Raw genomic sequence first — 11,154 nt, forward strand, 5'->3', positions numbered from 1 at the left:
CCATAAGCAACCATATCTCCAGCGCGCGTCATTGTACTTAGGATGTAATTGGTTGCCCGTATGGGATCTTACCCATATAAATTGTATCTGTGGGCTAAGGATAAATATGCTTAGCGGAGTCATATTTGTTGAAAAGAAGAGTATCTAGTTGGTTGTATTTGTCTGTATAGACTGAGCTGAGTTTTTATTTGGTTGACAGAATCTGAGGTCACATGAGAGAATGCAAGAGTTGAGATTGTGATTGGTTGCTCGAATAAAGATGATTTTATGACACTGACAAGTGGGCCCGCCTACATAAGCGGATGTAGGAGCTTGCATCCACCAGGCCAGACTGAAGGCATATATTTGCATCTATCGGGTTAGGCTAAAATAGTGAATGCGGGTAACCAAACATACTTTTTATGAGATCAAACATATCCACTAGGCCAAGATCTCTAAATACATGCAACCAATCACACACTTATTACCTTATATTTTCTAAACCCAAATTCTTCTTCAATTTTTTTTTGAAACAAATTATGTTGCTGAAGCCTCTTATAACATCACCTAGATGGCCATCATTGGTCTACAACTTGGATCTCAAAGCGATGAATGAGATCTATTCAACGCTAATCATATATGTCAAGTAATGAGCATGCTAGATAACTTTTCATTTGGACCTGGCGCTCAATCGTCCATCGTTTTGAGATCCACGTCAGAATTTTTTTCCAATCTTTTCGTTGACTCGAGACACCTCTCCCCTACTTTGTCACATCCATGGTGTCCGTCGAAACCCTAGCTCGCTCCATGTCATGCAAGCCCTCCTTGGATGGGTCGCCCCGCACTGTCTCCTTTGAGTTCCACCACAACGGTGATGGCTCCAGCGTTGGCTGGTCTGGGGACTCCTCCCATCACCATCACCGTCATGGTAGCTACTGGGAGCAGTCCAATGATGACTCAGCCACCAACAACTCCAACTGCAAGGGCACAACAGGGGGATGGAACGGAAGCGCAAAACACGGTGGGCCGAAGAGGGGCCTCGCCTGGGCATCATGCCCCTGGACTTCATGAAGGACTTCTCCACCGAGGTGGACCCCGAGGTGCATGCCCTCGTTTTTTGGCTCCTCGGCATCTCACGCCTTCCCCAGTTTAGCCCCCCCATGACTGCCCTGAGGGCACGCACTCCCCGCCTCCTGAGACTATCTATGACAACCTCAGTTTCCGCATCAACACTCGCTTGTACCGCGCGAGGAAGTGCCTCAACCGCGAGCGGCAGGAGATCATCTCCCAGCTCATCCGCTGCAACCTCGCGTTCAAGCTCCCCTTCGACTACTGCCCGCCCAAGCTCCCGAAAAAGCTCTGCATCCTCATGAAGGGGTTTCCCGAGTGTAACTTTATTGGGCTTATCATCAACCCTCATGGCAACATGTATAAGGGATGGAGAAGGAAACTAGTGCGAAGATCATCATTCGAGGGAAGGGCAGTGTGAAAGAAGGGAAGCTTTTGCAGAAGAGGGACCTCAAGCCGGATCCCAGTGAGAATGAGGACCTTCACGTGCTTGTTGAGGCTGAGACTCAGGAGGTTCTGGATGCTGCTACTGGCATGGTGGAGAAGCTGCTCACACCGGTGGATGAGCCACCACTACGTAAAAAACAGACAAAGAAAACAAAAAATTAGTGATGTGTCGTAGCATAACTTTTCGCTGATGATAATAGTGACGGGTTTTAGTTGTGATCAATCACTAATAACGACTCAACAGTGACGAGTTATCTTAACCCAGTCATTAATGATAGGTTAAGCTATAACAGTGACGAGTTATCTTAACCCAGTCAAGTTGTGACCCATCACTAATGACAAAACCTATCAGCGATGGGTCGTCCTAGGTCAGTCATTAGTGACGGGTCAAGTTATGACCCGTCACTAATGACGGCATTTTTCTTTTATTTTTCTCGTGCAGCACCAATAACTTCATTTGTGACATGTCACTGTTATGACCCGTTATCAATAACTTTATTGGTGACAAATTACTGTTACGACACATCACCAAAGACTTATGGATGAACATCTCGCCGCCCTCAGCATGAAGATAAGCCATTTCGCGTAAATTTTTCCTCTTTTCTCCAAGTCCAATGGAGTTCTTACAATAGATATATTCCATGAGTATTTACAATCAACCATATTCATTGTTATTCTTTTTAATTGATTGGCATTTGGAGAAAGAAAATCGAACTAGTTGGATTTACATAGTCTTTGATTTTAGAATAGATGGAATGCAATAGACTATTTACAAATATTTTTTATTTTTCTTTTATTTTTCTCTTATTTTTTCTCACCTCAGCAGCACTAGAACACTAACTATTTTATATTTTTGCTCCAGTTTAATGTAAGGGGTGGCGGCTATGGATACAAACGGGGGTTCTGAAAATAGTGCGGAAACTTTAGGGGATGATAACTGAATCTTTCAGGTCAAATTTGGCCTAAAAAATTGCCGAACATGACAAAGTAGGGCAAAAATGAATGCAATTTTTTTCTGTAGATGTTCATAGACTCAAAAAAATGTTGAAATCGGAGTTCGTATGCAAAACTTTTACCCGTTTTACCGAAGGCACTACGAGTTACCTATCAAATTGTGATTGTTTGGATGAGATATTAAGAAATTCATAAAATATTTGTATAAATTTGGATGACGGAAATTTTTATATGTAAATTATAACCCCTAATAAAATTTGGCAAAATCAATCATTAGTGAAGGTCAAAATTACGACCCATTACTAATATTTAGTCATTAGTGAAGGGTCATGGTTCTGACCCATCACTAATCAGTCATAAGTGACGGATTCCGGTTATGACCCGTCACCTATGACCTTTAGTAAATAAGGTTAAAAAGATAAAATATCCGGTTTCTATCACAACTACGTGATAGATGAGGCAGTAAGGGAGCTACACGTGCGAGGGGGGTCGCGGGTTTGAGACCCACAAAATGTAGACTAAAAAACAGTTTAAAAAATGGTGTGGCCTATTGGGCATATGCGATGGGCCCCTGCGTTGAAATGGCTCAGGTGAAAAAATATATATTTTTATTTATTTTATCCAAAAATACGAAAAATATTCATAAGTCATAAGTGATGGGTCAATGTTACAACCAATCACTTATGTTCAGTCATATGTGACCCGTCACTTATGTTCAGTCATAGGTATAAGTGACGGATCTTAACCTGTCATTAATGACGACTCATCAGTGACGTGTTCGAGACGACAGGTGCGAGACTCATCACTAATGCCGATTATCATCTGTCACTAAAGACCTTTTTTCACGCAGTGATGAGTATACTCAATGAGCATAAGTGGCAGGCGGCAGCAACTGCAGGAGCCTGCACCGCTCAATGGGACTATTAGGGAAGATAAGTATTGTAGGACATGTGGGGGAGCCCGGTCATCGGGCATGGTTCACTTTACCGGCTAAAAATAGGTGGTAAACCTGCTTTATTGGTTTTATTGGTGGGTACCAGTAAAAAAACAAACCGAACAAAAATTTCAGATCAATTTGAAATTTAAAATTTATATAATATTGTAGTTATATAATTCTACACAAATTAACATCTAACACATTGATAAATGCATCACTTATTTCCATAAGTTCATAGGTTCGAATCTCTCTTTCCTCTCTTGATATCCTTTTCTTTCTTAAAATCCTTCTTTCTTAAAATCCTAACTGACCGGTAGGTTGTAAATCTAAATTTTAATTTGAAGTCATGTCTAATAAAGGTCTCTGCATTCTTAAAAAGATTGAACCCTAATAAAAAACATTTACCGGTAATATTTGAATTTATTTGTTTTTTAAAATTTTGTTTGAATTTATCCGGTAAATCTGTGATAAATCCGATATATTTAGAAATCAGGTTTACCTATGACCACCAATAAACTTTATTTACCAATAATATTTTCCCTAATCGGCAATACACGTGCCCAATAAGATGACGGCGTTTAAGAGCGAGGTGCAGTGCAGGATTTGCGGGGATGGTGGACACCGTACCCAACAATTGATTGTCCGGTCAAGGGCATGATTGGGAAGATGGATGGATGATGAAATACCAGGCTGAGCTTGGTGGGAGTGCACCTGAGTCGATGACAAAATCTAGTGGTCCGATGTTGTCTCTTACTGGAAGTGGTAGTAGTAGTGATGGTGCCGCTGCCGGTAGTGGGAGTAACCTGCCTTGTCTGCTGGTGGTGCTGCGGCTGCCACCGGGGTAAACGGGATCAAGGAAGAATACGAGGAGGCAAACCTGTATATTGGGTACTTGCCACCTACAATGGATGATGATGGTCTGATGTGCCTGTTTTCATAATTTGGGGATATTGTCATGGCTAAGGTGATCAAGGATTGGAACAGTGGGCTGAGCAAAGGGAACGGATTTGGACTGTATTCAGATGTCTCACAGGCTAATGCAGCGATTGCTAGGATGAATGGTTACCATCTTGAAGAGTTATTGCAGTTAGAGTTGCAGGCAAGGCGCTGCAGCTGGCTGCTGCTTGGTCCACCAGCGGCGTCATTACTGCCATCATATCCTCCTACAGTTCCTGCTTCCGGTGGATACTCCTCGCAACCCTACATATCTCCAGTGCCTTGGGGGCAATCGCCACCGTATGCTTCATATCCTCCGCCACCTCCAGGCTCTAGCATGTACAATCCTACACCTCCCGCGCCAGGCCAGACTGCGCCACCTCCATATGTTGTGCAGTACCCACCGTCACCAGCTCTGATCCCTCCAGACCTCCACCAGCCACTGCTCCATCAAGTGATGGAGCACAGAACTACCCTCCGGGTGTTACACCCAGGTTCACAATATGGTTTGAGCCCAGAAAAACGTCCCGACGGTAACTGAAAATTTACGGTTATCACGAAAACCACTTAAAATTCAATGAGAATTTACTTAAAATTTACTTGATCAAATTTGTAATTCAGAGGAAAAATCAACCGTAACGGCATTCGGTAACCGCTCGAATTGGACCGGTTACCGAGAGAATTCAACGATTTATCGACTGGTTTTTTCGCATTGGCCATATTTCTCGATAACCATTCGGTTTTCTCGATTTATGAAACGATTTTCTAAATTTCAATGAAGTTTTAAAAAAAACCAAAAAATAGCTTAATATTGTAAAATCAATAACTAATTCATTTGAGCTTCAAATCAAGTGAAACAAATTTTGTTGGTTTCTTTGTAACATGATCTACATGATGAAAGTATTTATATTCATAAAAAAGTTGAATATTGTATGTGAGAAAACATATTTTCTAAACATAATTAACTGCATAGTTAACTCTTTGCTAATCTAAAAATCATGAAAACAATTTTATTAGTCTTCTTTATATGATCCTATGTCTTTTAAAAATACATAAACTCATGAAATAGTTATTATAACATGTAGGATTGTATAAATGTATTTTAACTAGATTAATTCATAACTAACTCATCACACCTCCAAAATTAGTGAAACCACTTTCATTAGTTTACTTATACTATGCTTTATGTAGAAAAATAATGGTAGATATGAAAAAGTTAATTACAGTGCTATTTCTTAACATATTCACTTTATGCTTGTGAATATTGTAAAAATTATGGAGAAATTAATGAAACTCTAAATGAAGTGAAACTAATTTTAAAGATCGTTTTAAGATGCGCCCTACACAAGAAAAATATGTGTTTTCATGTTAAAGTTTTCCTTAACATGAGTTAATAAATGAGTTGCACGTTTTAACTTTTTTTTCTTCTAAACTTCCTTCCTATAGAATAGGATGCAAACGACATTATTTTTGAACTTTTTCATAGAATGTGTAGGATTGTCTCTAGTTTTTTTAGGATTTTTTATTTTTTTTTAATTTTTTGAATATTTTAAATTTAAATTCAAAAACCACTCACATTATAAATTCATTGTGGTCCGATAAGCTCAGTAATCATGGTTTTTAATCGGTTACTAACGATAAATTGAAGCTGGTTACACCACCGAGTTCTGGTGCACCCAGTAAGCCTGTCCTAGCTCCAGTACATGCATCCTCTGGAGCACCAAATGTGTAACTAATGTACCCACCACCACCACCTTACAGTTACACTCCAACTTCATACTTATCCGCAGTGATACCAATTTAGCCGCCGTCACGGCCACGACCAGCTAGTGTTGATCCCTCTCAGAGCACATTACTACCCTTCGGGTGTGACACCACCACCAGCTCAAGTGATGGAGCACAGAACTACACTCCGGGTGTGACATTACCGAGTTATGGTGCAATATATCTGACCCACTCAGCCTGTCCCAGCTCCAATATCTGCATCGTCGGGAGCACCGAATGTGCCACCATTGTTCCCTCCATCACCTTATAGTTACACTCCATACTTTCCCATAGTGATACCTATCCAGCCGCCACCACCAGCTAGTGTTGATCCCTCTCAGAGCATTGCAACTGCACATTGAGCGACCACCGACGTCGACAATGCAGCACCGCCAACGCAACCTTTGTCCTCCACATCCGACCTGCCTACTTCTACCTATGGTACTGTGCAGAGTATGACAAGTCTAATTTATGCCACAGGTGAAATGATGTGAACCAAGCTAGGGCAATTCTTCCGAAAGAGGGCAACGGTAACTTTCATGATCTTCTTTTCCCCCATTAATTGCACGCAGTACAGTTGGGGGCTAGAAGATAATCTTGAGGAATATGATTTACTGTTTATTTGCCTAGGGAACTCATGTCAGTTATTTCTGTTTTCCAATATACTATACTGCATAAATTTGACCATTTGAACTTGGTGTGCTAATTGGTACTTAATAGTTGTATGTTATCCAATGTTTGGCATGCTTGACCTGAAAAAAAAGTACTTACACTGCAAATTGTCCTGAGCCTAAACTTGATGCTAACCAAACATGTAATTAATACTACAAAAAAGATCTTCAATTTTTTTGGAGTTAGTAACAAGTGCAGTCTGTGCAGTGAAGTTGTGTTAGAGTTCTATTCTTTTATTTTCTTTTTGGACGATGCTTTCATGCTTGGTTTGGGATGTTGCTATTTACCATTACCAAACCATGTCGTACCCAATGCCAATTTTCATATATCCTCTCATTGAGGATACTTATTTCTTATGCTCTTTTTTACTGAGGCTAGAAATAACACAGCCATTATTTGTTTAGGATGGTAAGGAAGTGGGTGGAATCATGAAACTCTTAAAACTAAGAGAAATATCATTTAGTTCTCATAGAACATGATCGACATTTTCAGTTTTTTATCAGCGCCTGGATCTCTTCCCCTTTTATGTTGATTGGGCAAGTAGCATTGGGTGGTTATTTTCTGTGTTTCATGTACTTTGATTACTTTTTGTACAGTGTGGTTTGTACAGAATTCTTTTTTTTCCTCAGTAGATCATCTGGTGTGTACTTTCTGTATATGTTTTTTCCTCTCATTTTCATGTGCAACACTGAGATTACTTACTTGACCTAACCCTTTTGATTTTCTTTCAACTCTTTTGGCAGGCTAGATCGATGTTTCTAGCTTGGAGCTTATATCATTTCTTGTTGGAAGTTTGGGACTCACATCTTATGATCTTAACCTTGCTATGTGCCGTTGTGACCATTGCAGATGTTGCATGCTTATGCAGGGCATGAAGCATTTCTGGCTCTGTGGCTCAGAAGGCATCGAAATATTTGCTTTATCTCCATCTTCTGGAACTATTAGAAGGAACCTTTTACTAATGCTTGTGTTATGATATCTATCCTCGTCATTATTTGAGAATGTCATTTTAGTGCCTTGTTGTTTGGTGACCCCTTATAAACTTTAGTCTCACTTCATTGTTTATATTTTGCTTTTTCTTCCCTTTGATTTGGTAAGTGCTAGCAATGTCTCCATCTGGATACCAAAAAAGCTTGTGCCCCTTTGTTGGATGCTATAACTTTAACACTACTACATAATCTATTTAGTGGGACATCTTTGTACAGACTGTTTGATAGAGACATCTGTGCAAAAGTTACCACAGAAGGCTCCAAACTATATCTATACGAGAAAATAACGAGGAACATTACCAACTTAGTGGGACGCTTCAGTACAGACGGATCCTAATAGAAACCATATGTACTATCAATATAGAAGAGCCGTCTGTACTATTGATATTAGTACAGACGGTTCCAAACAAGAGCCGTCTGCACTATTAGCGCATAGACGGCTCTAGTTTGGAACCGTCTGTAAAGTGGCTATATCGCCTCCCACCTCGCATGCTCGAGCTTGTGCTATTTGGAGAAGAGGTAGATGATTTTGACCAAACTACTGCTATATTTCAATGAAAACTTCAAGATTCATTTGCATTTGTTACTCTATGAGCGTTATGTTCTAATTTGGTTTCGATGATTTAGGTTTGTATTCTAATTTGGTTTGGAGAGCTAGCTAGATTTAGAGATCAAGATTCTTTTCATGAGGATATAGAATTGTTCTAGGTATTAGATGATCTAGATTTGGTTTAGAAGTTATATATTTGTATTCTAATTTGGTCATAAGACCTCTAGGTCTACTATATTTAGATCTAGATCTAGATCTAAATTTTTTCCATGATGATCTAGAATTAATTGCTCTAGGTATGATGCTTAAAATATATATCTATGTTTAATTATGTATTACCATAAATGGCTAGCTTTAATCTAGTGTTGTAGATAAATTTACGTAGGCTTTTTATTATATGAATTTTGGTATACAAATATAAAATTATCAATAAATATTATTTAATGATAAATTTTTAATTTATTTTTAGGTATACATATATGTAATGTAATGTAATGATAATCATTAATTATTTTTTAATTAATTCACATTTCTATGGTTAATGCATGCATGGTAGCTCATTTTCTCGACAAAAAGCTAGGTTGTTCTTTTTTATTAGGTTAATTTGATATTAATTTACTCTATATATATTTAGATGGATCATGGTTGGTTGTACTATACTCGTATGAACCAACATTATCTTGGTGGTGTGATAACTTTTCTTAGAGCTGCCGAGGAGGATTGGTTGAAGAAGGGTGTTGAATTTATATATTGTACTTGTTGTGATTGTAGAAATGAAAGATCATTTCTTAGAGAAAACACAGTCCTACGGATTCAAACACACTTGATTATTAGGGGCTTTAAAACGAACTATACATGTTGGACCAATTATAGTGAAGAGCATAATTTATTACATGAAGACATTGGTATCATCATAGAACTTGAAGTCGATGAAAGAAGAGAAGATAATGAGGAATTTGGTGTATGTGATGATTATGGTGGTGCAGACGATGATGATAGGTTAGATCAGATGTTGTGTGATACAGATGTGAACTCTAGTACTCAGAGAGGCTTTAACAAATTCATGTGCTTGATTGAGGACTCTAAAAATCCGTTGTTTCGTGGTTTCAAGCCGAAATATACAAAGTTTTCATCCGTGCTTGAACTGCTTAAATTGAAAGCAAGCTATGGTTAGTTAAACAAGAGTTTAAAGGCGCTAGGTCTCCTATTGGATATGCTTCCGAATGGAAATGAGCTGCCCTAAACCACATACGAAGCAAAGTAGGTTCTTTGTCCATCGGGGATGAATGTAGAAAGACTTTATCCTTTACTATAAAGATTCATCATACTTGCATTCATATCCAGTGTGCAAAGAATCTTGATACAAGTGTAAGAGTCAATCAGATGATGGCGAGGTGATGAACGGAATTCCCGCTAAGTTGGTGTTGTATCTACTTGTAATTCCGCATTTGAAGCATTTGTTTGCGAATCCAAAAGATGCTAAATTATTGTGCTGGCACTGAGAGGGCCGTAAGGAAGATGGAAAGCTAAGATACCATGCCTATTCTTCCAGGAGCTTCAAAGACTTCAGTGCGAAACAAAGGAATATAAGGTTTGCGTTGAGTATAGATGGAATGAATCCTTTTGGCAACATGAGTAGCTGGCATATCACTTGGCCAGTTATTCTCAGTATTTATAACCTACCTCCTTGGTTGTTTATGAAGCAGAAGTAAATGATGATCTCACTACTTATCCAAGGGCTGAAGCAACCTGAGAACGATATTGATGTATACCTAAGACCATTGGTGAAATATCCAAAAACACTATGTAATGAAGGGGTGCAAGTATGGGATGCGTACAAAAGATAGAATTTCACGCTACGCACCATGTTGTTCTGCATAATCAATGATTTATCTGCTCTACGTAATCTTTCATGCTAGAGTAAAGAAGCAGCCATGACTTTCCCATATTGCTTAGATGGTACTCCCTCCAGTCCAAAATAAGTATCATTTTAGGTTGCCTGTAGTCAATTATTTCAGACTTTAGCTACAAATTACTTTTTATGTATTGAGTTTGGATACTTGAAAATATCACAGGCAAATTTTTCTTGAAAAATACTTTCATAATAGTATACTTTTGCTATATTTTATCAATATATTAAAAAAAAGTAGTAGTCAAACTTGTGTTTTGGAGACCATGATGATGTCCAAAACGATAATTATTTCAGACTAGAGGGAGTACTGCGAGTTAGCCAATTATTTAATATACAACATAAGTTATTTATGTTATTAAGAGGTAAAAAAGATTATAATTACTAAGTCTTTGACTGGGGGCTAAACATAAAACAGTTAGGTATCAGGTCAGTTACACTACTACAGAACAATACATCATTGTCGGCTCCAAAATCCCCTTCACTGCCGGTTTTGGAGCCGGCAGTGGGTAACGGGCAGGCGGATCAGTAGTGAAAGGGGTTATCACTGTCGGTTAAAACCACCAGCCGGTAATGATGCCTGTGGTATCATTGTCGACTGGTGGTTTCGGGCGGCAGTGATGTCTAAAGTATCATTACCGGCTGAAGCTTTCAACTGGCAGTATTTTGCCTCTCCTCCCACTCCTCTCTTTCCTTCATGTTTCTCTCCTCCCTCCGTCTCTCTCCCTCTCAATATCTCTATCTCTCTCCTCTCTATCCTCCCTCTCTCTCTCTCCTCGATCTCTCCGTCTCTCTCTCCCTCTCAATACATGCATACAATAGGACATATTTAATGTAAATCAATAATAAAGACATATTATTAATATATAGTAATTCATGTCCTTCATTAATACATAGTAATTAATGTCATTCATTAATATGGTGTCATTTGGTGATATATAAGCAGTCT

The 11,154-nt window shown here is 38.9% G+C and overlaps 1 pseudogene; it reads left to right on the forward strand.

Annotated features, from left to right (window-relative positions):
• Positions 1-756: 756 nt before the first annotated feature.
• On the forward strand, positions 757-6,579 carry LOC133925437 (splicing factor-like protein 1; annotated as a pseudogene).
• The last annotated feature ends 4,575 nt before the right edge of the window (positions 6,580-11,154 follow it).

The sequence above is a fragment of the Phragmites australis genome, chromosome 7, assembly GCF_958298935.1.
Source record: "Phragmites australis chromosome 7, lpPhrAust1.1, whole genome shotgun sequence".
NCBI lineage: Eukaryota > Viridiplantae > Streptophyta > Magnoliopsida > Poales > Poaceae > Phragmites > Phragmites australis.